This window comes from Heptranchias perlo, chromosome 4, assembly GCF_035084215.1.
Source record: "Heptranchias perlo isolate sHepPer1 chromosome 4, sHepPer1.hap1, whole genome shotgun sequence".
NCBI classification, from domain to species: domain Eukaryota; kingdom Metazoa; phylum Chordata; class Chondrichthyes; order Hexanchiformes; family Hexanchidae; genus Heptranchias; species Heptranchias perlo.
Genome location: NC_090328.1, coordinates 116459865 through 116473973, shown reverse-complemented (window position 1 = coordinate 116473973; position 14109 = coordinate 116459865). Strand labels below are relative to the sequence as shown.

The window sequence follows — 14109 nt, the reverse complement described above, 5'->3', positions numbered from 1 at the left end:
CTCTAGAAAAGAGAAGACTGAGGGGTGACCTAATAGAGGTCTTTAAAATTACGAAGGGGTTTGATAACATAGACGTAGAAAAGATATTTCCACATGTGGGGGAGGCCAAAACTAGGGGCCACAAAAATAAGATAGTCACCAATACATCCAGTAGGGAATTCAAGAGAAACTTCTTTACCCAATGAGAGGTAAGAAGGTGGAACTCGCTATTCAAGGCGAATAGCATAGATACATTTAAGGGGAAGCTGGATAAACACGAAGGAGAAAGGAATAGAAAATTATGCTGATAGGTTGAGAGGACGAGGGGTGGGAGGAGGCTCATGTGGAGCATAAACACTGGCATGGACCTGTTGGGCCGAATGGCCTGTTTCTGTGCTATAGACTCTAATTCTGTGTAACAGCTGAAAAATAAACAAACATTATATATTGGGAAGGAGAGGAGCAGAAATAGTCCTTAACTTGCCTACAATTTCTCTGTTTGGAGGCAGGGCCAAAGTCTTAGTGTGGATGCGAAAAGTATATTATAATAGCCAATTTTTTTTAGTGATTTCTTGAGCCAAGTTTGCATCAATGGTGACAAAATTCAGTTCTCCACTACATTAGGGAAAGGCAAATCGTGTTTAACTAACCCAATAAAGTTTTTTGATGAGGTAACAGAGAGGGTAGATGAGGGCAATGCAGTTGATGTGGTGTAAATGGATTTTCAAAAGGCATTTGATAAAGTGCAGCACAGTAGGCTGATCATCAAGATTGTGGCCCATGGAATAAAGGGGGCAGTAGCAACATGGATACAGAATTAGCTAAGGGACAGGAAACAGTAGTGGTGAACAGTTTTTTTTTTTCGGACTGGAGGGAGGTGTACAGTGGTGTTCCCCAGGGGTCAGTGCTAGGACCATTGCTTTTCTAGATATATATTAATGACTTGGACTTGGGTGTACAGGGCACAATTTCAACATTTGCAGATGACTCAAAACTTGGAAGGGTAGTAAACAGTGAGGAGGATAGTGATAGATTTCAAGAGGATAGACACAGGCTGGTGGCATGGGCGGACACGTGGCAGATGAAATTTAACACAGAAAAATGCGAAGTGATACATTTCGGTAGGAAGAACGAGGAGAGACAATATAAACTAGAGGGCACAACTCAAAGGAAAATAGGAACAGAGAGATCTGGGGGTATATGTGCACAAATCGTTGAAGGTGGCAGGGCAGGTTGAGAAAGTGGTTAAAAAAGCATACGGGATCCTGGGCTTTACAAATAGAGGCATAGAGTACAAAAGTATGGAAGTTATGATGAACCTTTATAAAGCACTGGTTCGGCCACAGCTGGAGTATTGTGTCCAGTTCTGGGCACTGCACTTCAGGAAAGATGTGAAGGCCTTAGAAAGGGTGCAGAAGAGATTTATTAGAATGATTCCAGGGTTGAGGGACTTTAATTACAAGGATAGACTGGAGAAGCTGGTGCAGAGACAGTTGCAAGGAGATTTGATAGAGGTATTCAAAATCATGAAGGCTTTACACAGAGTAGATAGAGAGAAACTGTTCCCATTGGCAGAAGGGTCAAGAACCATAAGACATGGATGTAAGATGATTGGCAAAAAAACCAAAAAGGTGACATGTAGAAAAACTTTTTTTTTTTAAACACAGCGATTAGTTAGGATCTGGAATGCATTGCCCGAGGGGGTGGTGGAAGCAGATTCAATCATGGCCTTCAAAAGGGAACTGGATAAGTACTTGAAAGGAAAAAATTTGCAGGGCTACAGGGAAAGGACAGGGGAATGGGACTAGCTGGATTGCTCTCGCATAGAGCCGGTGCGTACTCGATGGGCTGAATGGCCTCCTTCCGTGCTGTAACCTTTAATTCTATCAAAAGATAAAATCATTCTTAAAATTACCCTCCGGGAAGAGAAATACAACTAGATTTTGTGGGCAACAAAAAGGTCCCACGTTGATAAACAAGTCAGTTGGTTTGTTTGTTTTTTTAAAAATTCATTTGCACAAGAAATATTTAAAGCTTTATGCACAATAAAAATTTATGAAGCAGTCTAACATCTCACCATCTGTTAATGCAGCGCTTGCATGATATGTGCTGTATAGAGTTTGCACTACAAACAGCCTCAAATATATAACTTTCAGCATTACTTGTCCAGAACAAGCACCTACTTGCCCTGATCCCAAACTAACTGGTGAACACATAAGATAGTCCTGCACTGTTACTTCTAAAGGAAGAGAAATAAAGATCAAGGCAACACCAATTTTGACACTTAGATTGAACAATTTGTCTTTATAGATAACATTTGGTCCATGTGATCTCCTGGACTGGTTTTGATCACCTGAAGGGGTTGGAGGGGAATTTTCAACAGTGTTATTTTGCTCCGGCCATCACGGTGTGTGGGGCAGACTTGATGGACCAGCTGGCCTTTTCCTGCCCCTCAATTTTGCATGTTCATATATTAAATTATAATCTACTGAAGTTATGTTTTTTCCCAGCTTTGTGGATAATGTGCTACAGCTTAGAAAGATAAAGGCCTCACATATACATTTGACTGCCAAAAAAAAAGTGAGTCAGGAGAAGGAATATTGGCATGGCAGACTGTGGCTGTGAAACAGAGATACTAGTTAGGCACCGGTGATCAGAGCAGAAATAAAGTTTAATGGAATGGTAGATTAATTGACAAAGCTTGCAGGATGAAAAATAATTCAAATCAAGAAAAAAATTCAAGTTTAAAAAAAAGAGCAATTAGAAATCAACAAAACAACAAAGATGACTCATTTGGGGCTTAAGAAAGAGAAAAAAAAACAGAATCAGACACACAAGTGTTAAAGAAGAACATGAAAACACAAGTTAGTGGAATCTGGAATGGCTGACACTAAAGGGAGAAAAAGAACATAACCAAACATTAGATTGAGGAGGAGCAAGAAAAACAGACAACACTTTCTATGTATATTAAAAAAATGCGGTCTGAATGAAGAACTGACTGTTGCATTCTTGAAATGTTGTGAAAACACAACTGCTACAGCCAAGAGAAAATTACAGTGGTTGATTACAAACAAATAAAAACTGAAACATGATTTTAAAAATATTTCCTTGCTTAGCTCAATCTAAAAGCAAACTGTAGGATGCATGATTTCAAGTAAGTTCTTTTAACCACTTTTTCCAACAAAAAGAAAATTCTCCATCTCCAAGTCTGGCCTGGGTTTTTAAATCTGTTTTTTTGCCTCTCCCAGGAGATCTCACTGGTTTCAGGTGGGGTGGGGAATATATAGATTGTGATGTACAAAGCATCGCGATTGTGTGGGACAGGCTGGATGGACCAGAGGGTCCTTTCCGGTCTGGCGTTATTCTTATGTGTAATGGATCATAGCCATTTGTAGTAGGCTTCAGTGGCAGACAAACTCTCCCCCACAAGCTAGCTTCCCCCCCACCCCCCATTTAGTTACCTGAATCAATACAAACCTTTCCCACCCTCATCAATTTCTTCCTCGCTTCACCACCCCCCCCCCCCCCCCACCACCACGACCCCCAATCATTTGGATTCTATGCTAATTCACTATCTGTATTATATGCACCAAGTTTAAGGAGCTGCAAATATCCCCCATTTGGAAGCAGAAATGTATCATGTGGCCATGTAAATAATGAACAATGCATTCCCCAGCCTTCCAATATCCATCAACATCCAGTCCAAAGTACAGGGCTGTGGATGGACAAGTTTACCTTTCGCATGCTATAAGAAATTTTTTTTAAAATGGGAGTGAAGGCCATTAAGTGTATTTTTGTTATTCAATGGATCTCATTTCCCTAATTTATTCATGTACAAGAACTTGAACTTATTTTCTTCTCAAACTCAGTTCCTGCAACTGTCTCCAAAATACACATTTTAATAATTTGTCACAGAACTAAACCAAATTATCTTTTATAATCCTGGTTGAGTACTATAGAAGATAATATATTTGAAATTGGGTGGTTTAAACACCAAAAAGGAGTGTGTTCCTGTCACTACCAGTTAGCTGTACGGCCACATGCAAACACTGATATCTTCATTTGAATTGTTCCAAAGCGCTTGGGCAAAAGTTTTGGTCCGTCCGAAACCCGCTGTTCTTCCAGCTGAAGGAGCTGTTCATGACAGTGTGCTGCCGACTGGCACGCTCCAAGGTCCAGGAGTACGTGCTGCAGGACGCACTGAAGCAAGATGCAACCTACGCATGGGCCCTATGGGGAAAGGTCACCATGTAAGACCACCCCACCTTCTCTTGCACACCATGAGTCATAAAAAATGTACTGTGTTTGAATTGTAATATTGGGATCACATTGTGTACAATCGGAACTGTATTGGTTTGGAACTGTCTGTATCTTTAAATTCTATGAAATAAAGTGTATTTTGAAATTTTAAAAAACTTGGGCAAAAGTTGCCTCTGTTGCCTTAGCCTTTCCCAATGAACCCTTGTCTGTCAGCATTCATCAACTACCATCAAAGTAGGATGCTCAGACCGTTTAAGGGAGCAACTGATGCCACTGAACTGGAGAAGGTATCTAGGGCAGGCCCAAATTCAGTAACATTACCTGTCTCCGTTCTTGGGGTCATTAATCTGGAACTGGAGATATGAACTCCTCTTCCCCCTTCACCCTCTTGGACAGTTAAAATTATTGATCAGAAGATTCTACAGTTTACATGGACTGTTAGATACCTCCAGATCAGAGTTAAATTGCTCCAATGAACTGAGTGGGCTTACCCTTCCCTACAGCTTGTGCATTTGCACTCGACTCCAGATTGGAGCTCTACAATAGATATATGTCCACGGGTGGAGGGGAAACAGGTGTCTCATTCCTGGGTCATTCTTTTTTGGTCCCTGCTTTTGTTAAAATTCATCCCATCTCGGGTGCATTACGTCGACCTGCCCCAGGAATACAGTGTCTCTTGTGAAGTCTGACAGCCTCCTCCCCTCCAAAGGATCTGGAAATCCCTCTCACTGTATGTTCCACTCTTACCTATCCAGTCGCAGCCAAAGAATCACCTGCAGTGACTTACCTTCCCACATCGTTACATCTGGAGTCCCACAAAGATCTATCCTTGTCCCCCTCCTATTTCTCATCTACATGCTGCCGCTCGGTGACATCAACCAAAAATGCAGCGTCAGGTTCCACATGTACAACACCCAACTTTACCTCACCACCACCTCTCTCGACCCCTCTACAGTCTCTGATTTGTCCCACTGCTTGTCTGACATCCAGTACTGAATAAGGAGAAACTTCCTCCAATTAAACAATGGGAAGACTGAAGCCAGTGTCTTTGGTCCCCGCGCCAAACTCCGTTCCCTAGCCACCAGCTCCATCCCTCTCCCTGGTCACTGTCTGAGGCTGAACCAGATCGCTTGCAACCTTGGCATCCTACTTGACCAAGCTGAGCTTCCAATTCCAAAACTTCTCCATCATAAACATGGCCTACTTCCATCTCCGTAACATTGCCAGTCTCCGCCCCTGCTGCAGCTCATCTGCTGCTGAAACCCTCATCCATGCCTTTCGTACTTCTAGACTTGACTATTCCAGTGCTCTCGTGGACAGCCTTCCATCTTCCATTCTCCGTAAGCTTTAGCTTACACAAAACTCATCTGTCCTTTTCCTAACTCGCACCAAGTCCCATTCACCCAGCATCCCGGTGCTTGCTGGCTTACATTGTCTCCCGGTTCACCAATGCATCGATTTTAAAATTATCATCCTTGTGTTCAAATCCCTCCATGGCCTCGCCCCTCCCTATCTCTAACCTCCTTCAGCCCTGCAACCCTCCGAGAACTCTGCGTTCCTCCAATTCTGGCCTCTTGTGAATCCCCCATTTCCTTCACCCCACCATTGGCAGCCGTGCTTTCGGCTGTTTAGGCCGCAAGCTCTAGAATTCCCTCCCTAACCCCCTCTACCTCTCTCTCCCCCTTTAGGACGCTCCTTAAAACCTACTTCCACCTGTCCTAATATCTCAATGTGGCTCGGTGTCAAATTTTGTCTGATAAACGCTGTGAAGTGCCTTGGGATGTTTTACTACATTAAAGGCGCTATATAAATGCAAATGTTGTTGAAGGAATCTGGAGGTCACAGCCAACCCGCTGCACTATGTCTGGGCTCTCCCTATGGATGTTCCACAGAACTTCGGAACAAGATACTTTATTGACAGAATAAAAACAGAAAATGCTGGAAATACTCTGCAAGTCAGGCAACATCCATGGGGAAAGAAACAGAGTTAACGTTTAAGGTCAAAGATCTTCCGTCAGATATTTCTGATGTTTTATTGACGTCCTGCTGTTCGCAGCAGTCCTCTGCTTTCCAGCTGCCTGGTGGTGCCATCTTGCTAGGTGTGAAGAGCATTGCCTGTAGAGGTTGGCTCAATGAATCCTTTGACATGACTGTTGATTGACTTAATCTTGTCTCAGGTGTTTGGTGGACTATAATAGTATGTGTTATTGTTGCACTATTACAGTGTCAGCCGTGGCGCAGTGGGTAGCACTCTTGCTTTTGAGTCAGTAGGTTGTGGGTTCAAGCCCCACTCCAGCGACTCGAGTACAAAATCCAGACCGACACTCCCAGTGCAGTACTGAGGTGCCATCTTTCGGATGAGACATTAAACCGAGGCCCCGACTGCCAACTCAGGTGGACGTAAAAGATCCCATGGTACTGTTTCAAAGAAGAGCAAGGGAGTTCTCCCCGGTGTCCTGGGCCAATATTTATCCCTCAACCAACATCACTAAAACAGATTATCTGGTCATTGTCACATTGCTGTTTGTGGGAGCTTTCTGTGTGCAAATTAACTGCTGCGTTTCCTACATTACAAATGTGACTCCACTTCAAAAATTGGCTGTAAAGCACTTTGGGACGTCCTGAGATTGTGAAAGGCACCATACAAATGCAAATTCTTTCTTTCTTTAGCCTGCTGTATATGTTGAGATGTTGAATTTTTGTATTCTTGATTGGGCTTTCTAACCAAAACAAATAGGAGTGAATGGCTTGTTGCAGTAAGAATTGTACTAAAAGTACAGTCACTCCACATGGAATGTTACGCCCTTTGCTTTTGGGCTCCTGTAATTGAACTGCACGAGGCTGGAGAAGCCAACACTCCTGACCCGAGCCATTTACTGGAACTGATGTCCCCGGCAATGAGGGAAAAACAGAACATTGCACATAATGTTGCCTAGCAACTTGGGAGACTGCTGGGGCCCAACTCCTCAAATATTCTGCAGAATAAAATACACATATTGCAGACTAAAAAAGTCACCAAGAACAGTCGGGGCCCCTCCGCACCCCCTCATTTTGTTTGATAATCCCTCCCGTGAAGCGCCTTGGGACATTTTACGACGTTAAATGCGCTATATAAAACGCAAGTAGTTGTTGTTGATACAATCATTTATTTTGTAAATTAATTTTCTTTCCCCTTAACGTACCATTATATTTCCCCATCGAGCCAGGTGAACAATCTGCACCCAAGGGTCTGCCCCTATCACTCGCCAATCAGTGGCAAGGAAGGCCGCACAAAAGCACCTTGTAAAGAGGCCTTCATTCAATTTTGTTTCTGCTTCCTTCTATCAAGAGCAGGGCTGTAAGACTGCTGCCCTCGGAGTGAACTATAAACACAAACTCAACATTCGTCACCCACTCTGTGGGGCAACATGTTACATCAATGGGACATGTACACAAATAAACTCACATTTTACTGATGTAAATTTAGCTGTTATTTTTTCAGCAGGTAGCAATTAATGTTATCCTGAGAACTGAATGCTAGAATTTACTCATAAATGTGATGCCAAGCCTCAGTAAAGAAAACCTCAAATGCTTGTATACAATGTCCTGCACATTCAAATGTCAGAATCTGATCCCCCATTTAAAACTTTCCACTAAAATAGGGGGGAAAAAACAATGAATCTTACTTTTGCTGTCAAGAGATGAAGAATGCACTCCAGCCATATTCCACCAAGGGGGCAGGTTGGCCTTTATGGACCAGAGGCTCTTTCACATCTGTTTTCATCAGCTGTCAGCCAATTTGGAGTGTGCCAGCAGGAGTCATTAGCCAATAACTTAATTTTAACCTTCAACCCCCCATCACAACAGAGAACTCTTAATAATCAGTCCAAGAACCTCATACCCAACATTGGGAGGTGATTTAAGCAACAGGCAACCTAACTGGTCAAATATTTGTGATACTAATACCGCAATTTAAAAGTTATTTAGTAGAACAAATTGGAACTCAAAGAAAATGCAGAACCAAACTATATTAGCCTATAATAGCACAATTGGGGCTATTATGTGTGCAAGGAGCTTTACTCCAGGAAGGAAAAATGCTAATTTGGATGATGTCTATTGATGAAATTATCAATGAGATGTGGGTTTGGTACACATACACTATCAACATCTCTTTTTCACCCTTATTTCCTTCTAATCTGAATCCAGAGGGAAAAAAACAGATGTCAGAATCAAATAAAACATACAAAAGTACACACTTCTAGCTCAGTCTCTACTAATAAAAAGCAGTACCTTCAAAATAAACCATGTTTGAAACAGGATTCGACTTAACAAAAAGAGGCTTATGTTATCAAAGTGCAATGCCAGTTCAGCTCTGGAGGAGTTAAAAGTACTCATGACATTACACTATATTTTAAGCTATTAACAGTCACATTTAAATAAATTCAAATCTGACTATAGCTTGCATGCAACCTTAGCAACAAATTTAAACAAATAACCTTTCAGCTGGATCTATACACGCATTTGGAAGTCAGTGTGATTACATCAGGTGCTGTATTTATAGGTTACAAGTTCAATTATTAAGCAAAATTTAACAGACTATAATTTCTACATTAAAAAAAAAGACTCCTTATGGTTCAAGTTTAAATAACACAAGTGTCTGACATTACAGAGGTCTGTATATTGTTCAGTTACTGTGCAACATATATGGAGAAGTGCCTAAGCAAATTATAAGCAATTTTACTGGGATATGCCTATAGGCTATCCCTGACTTTAAACTGGTTGCACACATACCTCTCGAAGGTGACAGGATTAGAAGTCACATGATACAACTGGCAAAGCATGTGAACATTAACCTACATTTGCCACCAGCAGAAAACACGTGCTTCATTAGATAATATTTATTCCGTAGCCATGAAGTTCACCTTCAACAACTTCTCTCCCTCACCATTACCTGATCATTGTTATCCACTTCCATAATGCTACTCTGTAAATCACCTGTACACGAGTGTTTCTCTGTAGGGCAACACTGGTCCTAGCTTTTTTGTCCACTGAGTTCGATCCAGCAACCCAGCCAAGAGTTAGTGAAACTCGCCCATCACCCCTGTGCTCACTGACCTACATTGGCTCCTGGTCCAGCAAAGCCTTGACTTTAAAATTCTCATCCTTGTTTTCAAATCCCTCCTTGGCCTCAACCCCACCCTATCTCTATAGCTTCCTCCATCCTTATAACCCTCCAAGATCTATGCGCTCCTCCAATTCTTGTCGCTTGTGCATCCCCTATTTTCATCGCTCCACCCTGGACAGCCATGCCTTCAGCTGCCTAGGCCCTAAGCTCTGGAATTCCCTCCCTAAACTGCACCTCTCTTTCCTCCTTTAAGAAGTTCCTTAAAACCTACTGCTTTGGCCAAGCTTTTGGTCACCTGTCCTCATGTCTCCTTATGTGGCTCGGTGTCCAATTTTGTTTGCTAACACTCCTGTAAAGCGCCTTGGGGCTTTTTACTCTGTTAAAGGAGTTATATAAATGCAAGTTGTTGTTGTTGAGGGGCAATCAAGTTGCCATCTTGGGAGTCTAGTTCTCTACCTCTACTTTGCCACCTGATGACTTTTCTAACAAAGAGGATGTATCAAATCATTCTTGTTAGTCAGTATTTTTTACTGAATTAAAAACACAGCCAGTAGCATGTAATCTAATTTAGTTCTGGGACCAGTATGAGGATCTGTTTATACCATTATTGCAAACTGAAATATGTGGAGCAATTCTGCTAACAAACAGAAGCCAGTTGTTTTCAAACATGCACAGCTCCTAATAAAAAAAAGGCTGCACTTTTGAAACTTATAAAAGATTGGCTATTTTATAAACATCACTGGATTTGCACATGCACTCCTGCCTGATGCGACCAAATAATGGCTATATTCATTGCAAAAAAAATTCTGCCTTGCTGGACAGAAGCCCTTGATAATAATGTGCCTTTAATAGCTTATTTGGCACAAATATCCAGCATGAGTATGGAATGAGAATTTGTAAGTCACCTCCAGGTCTGCTTCATAATATTTACATGCTCAAATCTGTTGATAAGATAAATGCTCCCACCTTGCCAAAATAAAAAAAAACCCAAACGGGCAGATCCAAGGAAAGCGACTGCTTTAAAAAGTGACTTTCAATATCAGAGAATTATATAGTAACAATTAATTTTAAAGTTTCATGTAAAGAAAAATTCAACGCTCAGAATTTCGGATTAAAACATGCCCACTGATATTACTACATAAACAAATGTAAACAGTTCTTAACTAGATCCACGAAATGCAACAAGTCAACGGTATACTTTTAAGAGATTCATCTATTTAGGACACTATTCTTTAGCAATAGCTAACCCCGAAAAGGGAGGGGAATGGCCCCTTCCGATCCGCAAACTTTACTGCCATTTAGAAATAGGGCAAAATTCAAAGGCAAAAGACATGAGAAGTTGGGAGGAGTGAAAAGTCTAATCAAAAATAAATATTTCTGAAATGAACCACACTTGTTATATCTAAAAATTTATCTTCATCAACCATATATCATTTTTAAATGATATAAAAATAGGAGCAAGTTCGAACAAAACTGACCCCTTTTATTTCTATATTATATACAAATGATCAAAACAAACTCAGACATTTCAACTCTGTCCAGTACATTAAAACTGACAAGGCGGCTTTGTTTTATTATGAAACGAAGTATTTAATACAAAAAAAAAATCTTTGGCTAACGCGATTAACGATGACAAATTAGGGCTGACGGCCTTTCGCTTTTCTTCTATAAGGGCTCACTATTTCCTGACGTACAGACAACACCGGATAGGATTATCTCCCCCTTTACCCCCAAACTACTTGCCCTCTTTTTTTTGCATTCAAAACTGAATATAAAGGAAATCACCAACAGGTTAACATAAAAAATCCCTTTAAAAAGGACCTGACACACCAATCAATGCACCATCGAGCACTGCCTGTTACTCACATACTGTTGATTGCAAGACCCTATACTCGTGTGTGTTGTGTTCATTTTTATTATTTTACATTTTCAGAAACCGAAGCACAAAAACTGGACCTTTCCTAACATCAGAAGTTCTTTTTTAAAAAAAAACAAAGCTTTGCTGACTGCACCTGTGAAGAGAAAGTACAGCCTTAGTCATGATCTGACAGACCGGCTCCAGCATCACCGGCTCTTCATCACCGCACACAATTGACAAAAAAAGGTCCAAGTATACCCAGCATTTTCCTCTCCCTCCCGCTATTTCTCTCTCACCCGCTCTCTTTCTCGCACCCTCTGTTTTTCTCTATCTCCCTCCCTCCCTCTACTTCTCTTTCTCTCACCCCCTCTCTTTCTCTCCCTCTCTTTCTCTCACCCCCTCTCTTTCTCTCACCCCCTCTCTTTCTCTCTCGCCTTCTCTTTCTCTCACCCCCTCTCTTTCTCTCTCGCCTTCTCTTTCTCTCACCCCCTCTCTTTCCCTCCCTCCATTTCTCCTTCTCTCACCCTCTCCCCCTCTCTTTCTCCCCCTCTTTTCTTTCTCTCTCTCTCTCTCTCCCACGTGAAACACGGCCCTGTTAGTGATACCGCTGCTTACCTGCAGTGCTGCGTTTTTTTTTGGTCGGTTTAAAGGAGTGGGTGGTCCGGCTGCGCTGCGTCTGCCGGCGGCGCTGCCACTGGGCGAGTGACAGGTGAGGCGAGTGTATCTTTTCCCATTTGGCTACAGTCCGTCGCTCGTCTCAGTCTGACGGAATGTATCAGTCACGGGGCGCGTGCACGAGAGGTGAAACGGTGCACGAGCCGCGGCGCGCGTGCACGAGAGTTGAAACGGTGCACGAGCCGCGGCGCGCGCGCTCTCTCTCTCTCCCAACCTCTCTCTCTCCCAACCTCTTGCCCGGGCAGCGCGCGCCCCCGCGCAAGCCTATTGTTGTTTGGTCGATTCTCCGGACAGCCTCCTCCATCTCCATCCACCAGTGCACAGAAAGAGCCCAGGAATCCCGCAGGGCGTAGCTTCCCCCTTGTCTCCCCCCCCCCCCCCCCCCCCGGCTGCTTCATCAATAAGAATTTTTTTTAAAAACACACAAATAAAACTGAGGTTTGCACGCATCTTGCTGCATATGGCACCTGAACTGGAATCTTAACCAGCTGTCAAGGAGGGTGGTTTGTTTGTTTGTTTGTTTGTTTGTTTATTTATTCATTTATTCCCCCACCCCTCCTTGTTTGGTTCCCAAGGTGTGCTAATTAAAACCAGAAGAGACTCCCCAATGGACATTTCTTGAGGATTGCAGTAACATCCTCTCTCCCTCCCCCCTTCATTAATGCAAGGTTAGTACATGTCATTTTCAAGGTTTAGCAATTTCATTTGTAGATCCCCTTTTGTGGAATACATCCTGATTATAATAATAAGTTCACCTACTGTTAATACTCATTTTGTACCATGAACGGGGAGTATGCATTTTAATTATTTTTCAGCCAGGGTTGATTTGTTTCCCCCTTCCATAACTAGATATAGACATAGGCAAATTGTCAAGATTTATAATCAGGAAGCATGACAGAAATTTGCAAACCGGTTTAAACATATGCAGAGCGGTATTTATTGTTCGAAGAAACATGCATTAAAATAGGTCACATTTTTAAACCAGGAAACGGCACGTTCCTTTCTCTGAAGTCTGTTTCACATCTCCAGAATGTTTTTCCTGCAAGGTTGAAAACTCACTTTAAATTGAAAGGCGATTCGCGTCCACTGCTTCCCACGTAAGTTCCCATTTTCATTGAGCTGTTAACAGGACACACAAAAATGGCTCTTCCCTGCAATAAAGGAATGAGTCCATGAGGAAAGGCATCATCACCCTCATCTACAAGCGGAAGCAGAAGGGGGAAAGGGAAGAAATCAAAAATTGGCCACCCATTCCCTTGCTAAATGTCGACTACAAGATTCTGTCTAAGGCCATCACCAACAGACTCAAGTCTGCTCTGGAGCGGGTGATCCACCCAGATCAGACCAGTACTGTACCCGGCAGGAAGATCTCTGATAGCCTCGAGCTGCTCAGGGATACGATCACCTACATGCAGGACAGGGGGGTGAACACCTGCCTCATCATCCTGGACCAGGAGAAGGCCTTCGATAGAATATCCCACACGTACATGATGGATGTGCTCTCCAAAATGGGTTTTGGGGAGGGAATCCACGATTGGATCCGACTGCTCTACGCGGACATCCTTAGTGCAGTCCTAATCAACGGGTGGGAGTCAGAGAGCTTTCTGATCAGATCTGGAGTCAGGCAGGGCTGTCCTCTCTCCGCAGTCCCTACTAGATGCAGGGAGGATGCTCCCGATGACTGGGGAGTCCAAAACCAGGGGTCACAATCTCAGGATACGTAGTATGCCATTTAGAACCGAGATGAGGAGAAATTTCTTCACTCAGAGGGTGGTGAACCTGTGGAATTCTCTACCACAGAAGGCAGTGGAGGCCAAGTCATTAAATATATTCAAGAAGGAGATAGATATATTTCTTAATGCTAAAGGGATCAAGGGATATGGGGAAAAAGCGGGAACAGGGTGCTGAGTTAGACGATCAGCCATGATCATTTTGAATGGCGGAGCAGGCCCGAAGGGCCGAATGGCCTACTCTTGCTCCTATTTTCTATGTTCTATGAGGTGGGAGGCCCGGTCCCTTGTGCCCTTCACTGTCAGGTCTGACTACCTGAAGGTGCTGGGGATCGGGTGGGGCTGCTGGCCTGCACAAAGAACTGGGAGGAGCGGATTGCCAAGGCTAAACAGAAGCTTGGTATGTGGGTGGGGCGATCCCTCTCCATAGCTGGCAGGAACCTGGTGATAAGGTGTGAGGTACTCGCGGTGTTGCTCTACGTGGCCAGGGTCTGGCCCATTCC

General features: G+C 43.0%; 1 protein-coding gene across 4 annotated transcripts in view; it reads right to left on the bottom strand.

The window, feature by feature from the left end:
• pip5k1ba (phosphatidylinositol-4-phosphate 5-kinase, type I, beta a) overlaps window positions 1-11973 on the bottom strand; it is a 157722-nt gene extending 145749 nt beyond the window's left edge. The window contains exon 1 of one of the 4 annotated variants that reach the window (XM_067983517.1): window positions 11817-11973. The gene's annotated coding sequence lies outside the window, so the exon portion shown is untranslated. Of the gene's footprint in view, window positions 1-11209; window positions 11356-11816 lie in introns of those variants that run through there. The other 3 variants (XM_067983509.1, XM_067983515.1, XM_067983512.1) reach the window with 3 other exon arrangements.
• Window positions 11974-14109: the final 2136 nt, after the last annotated feature.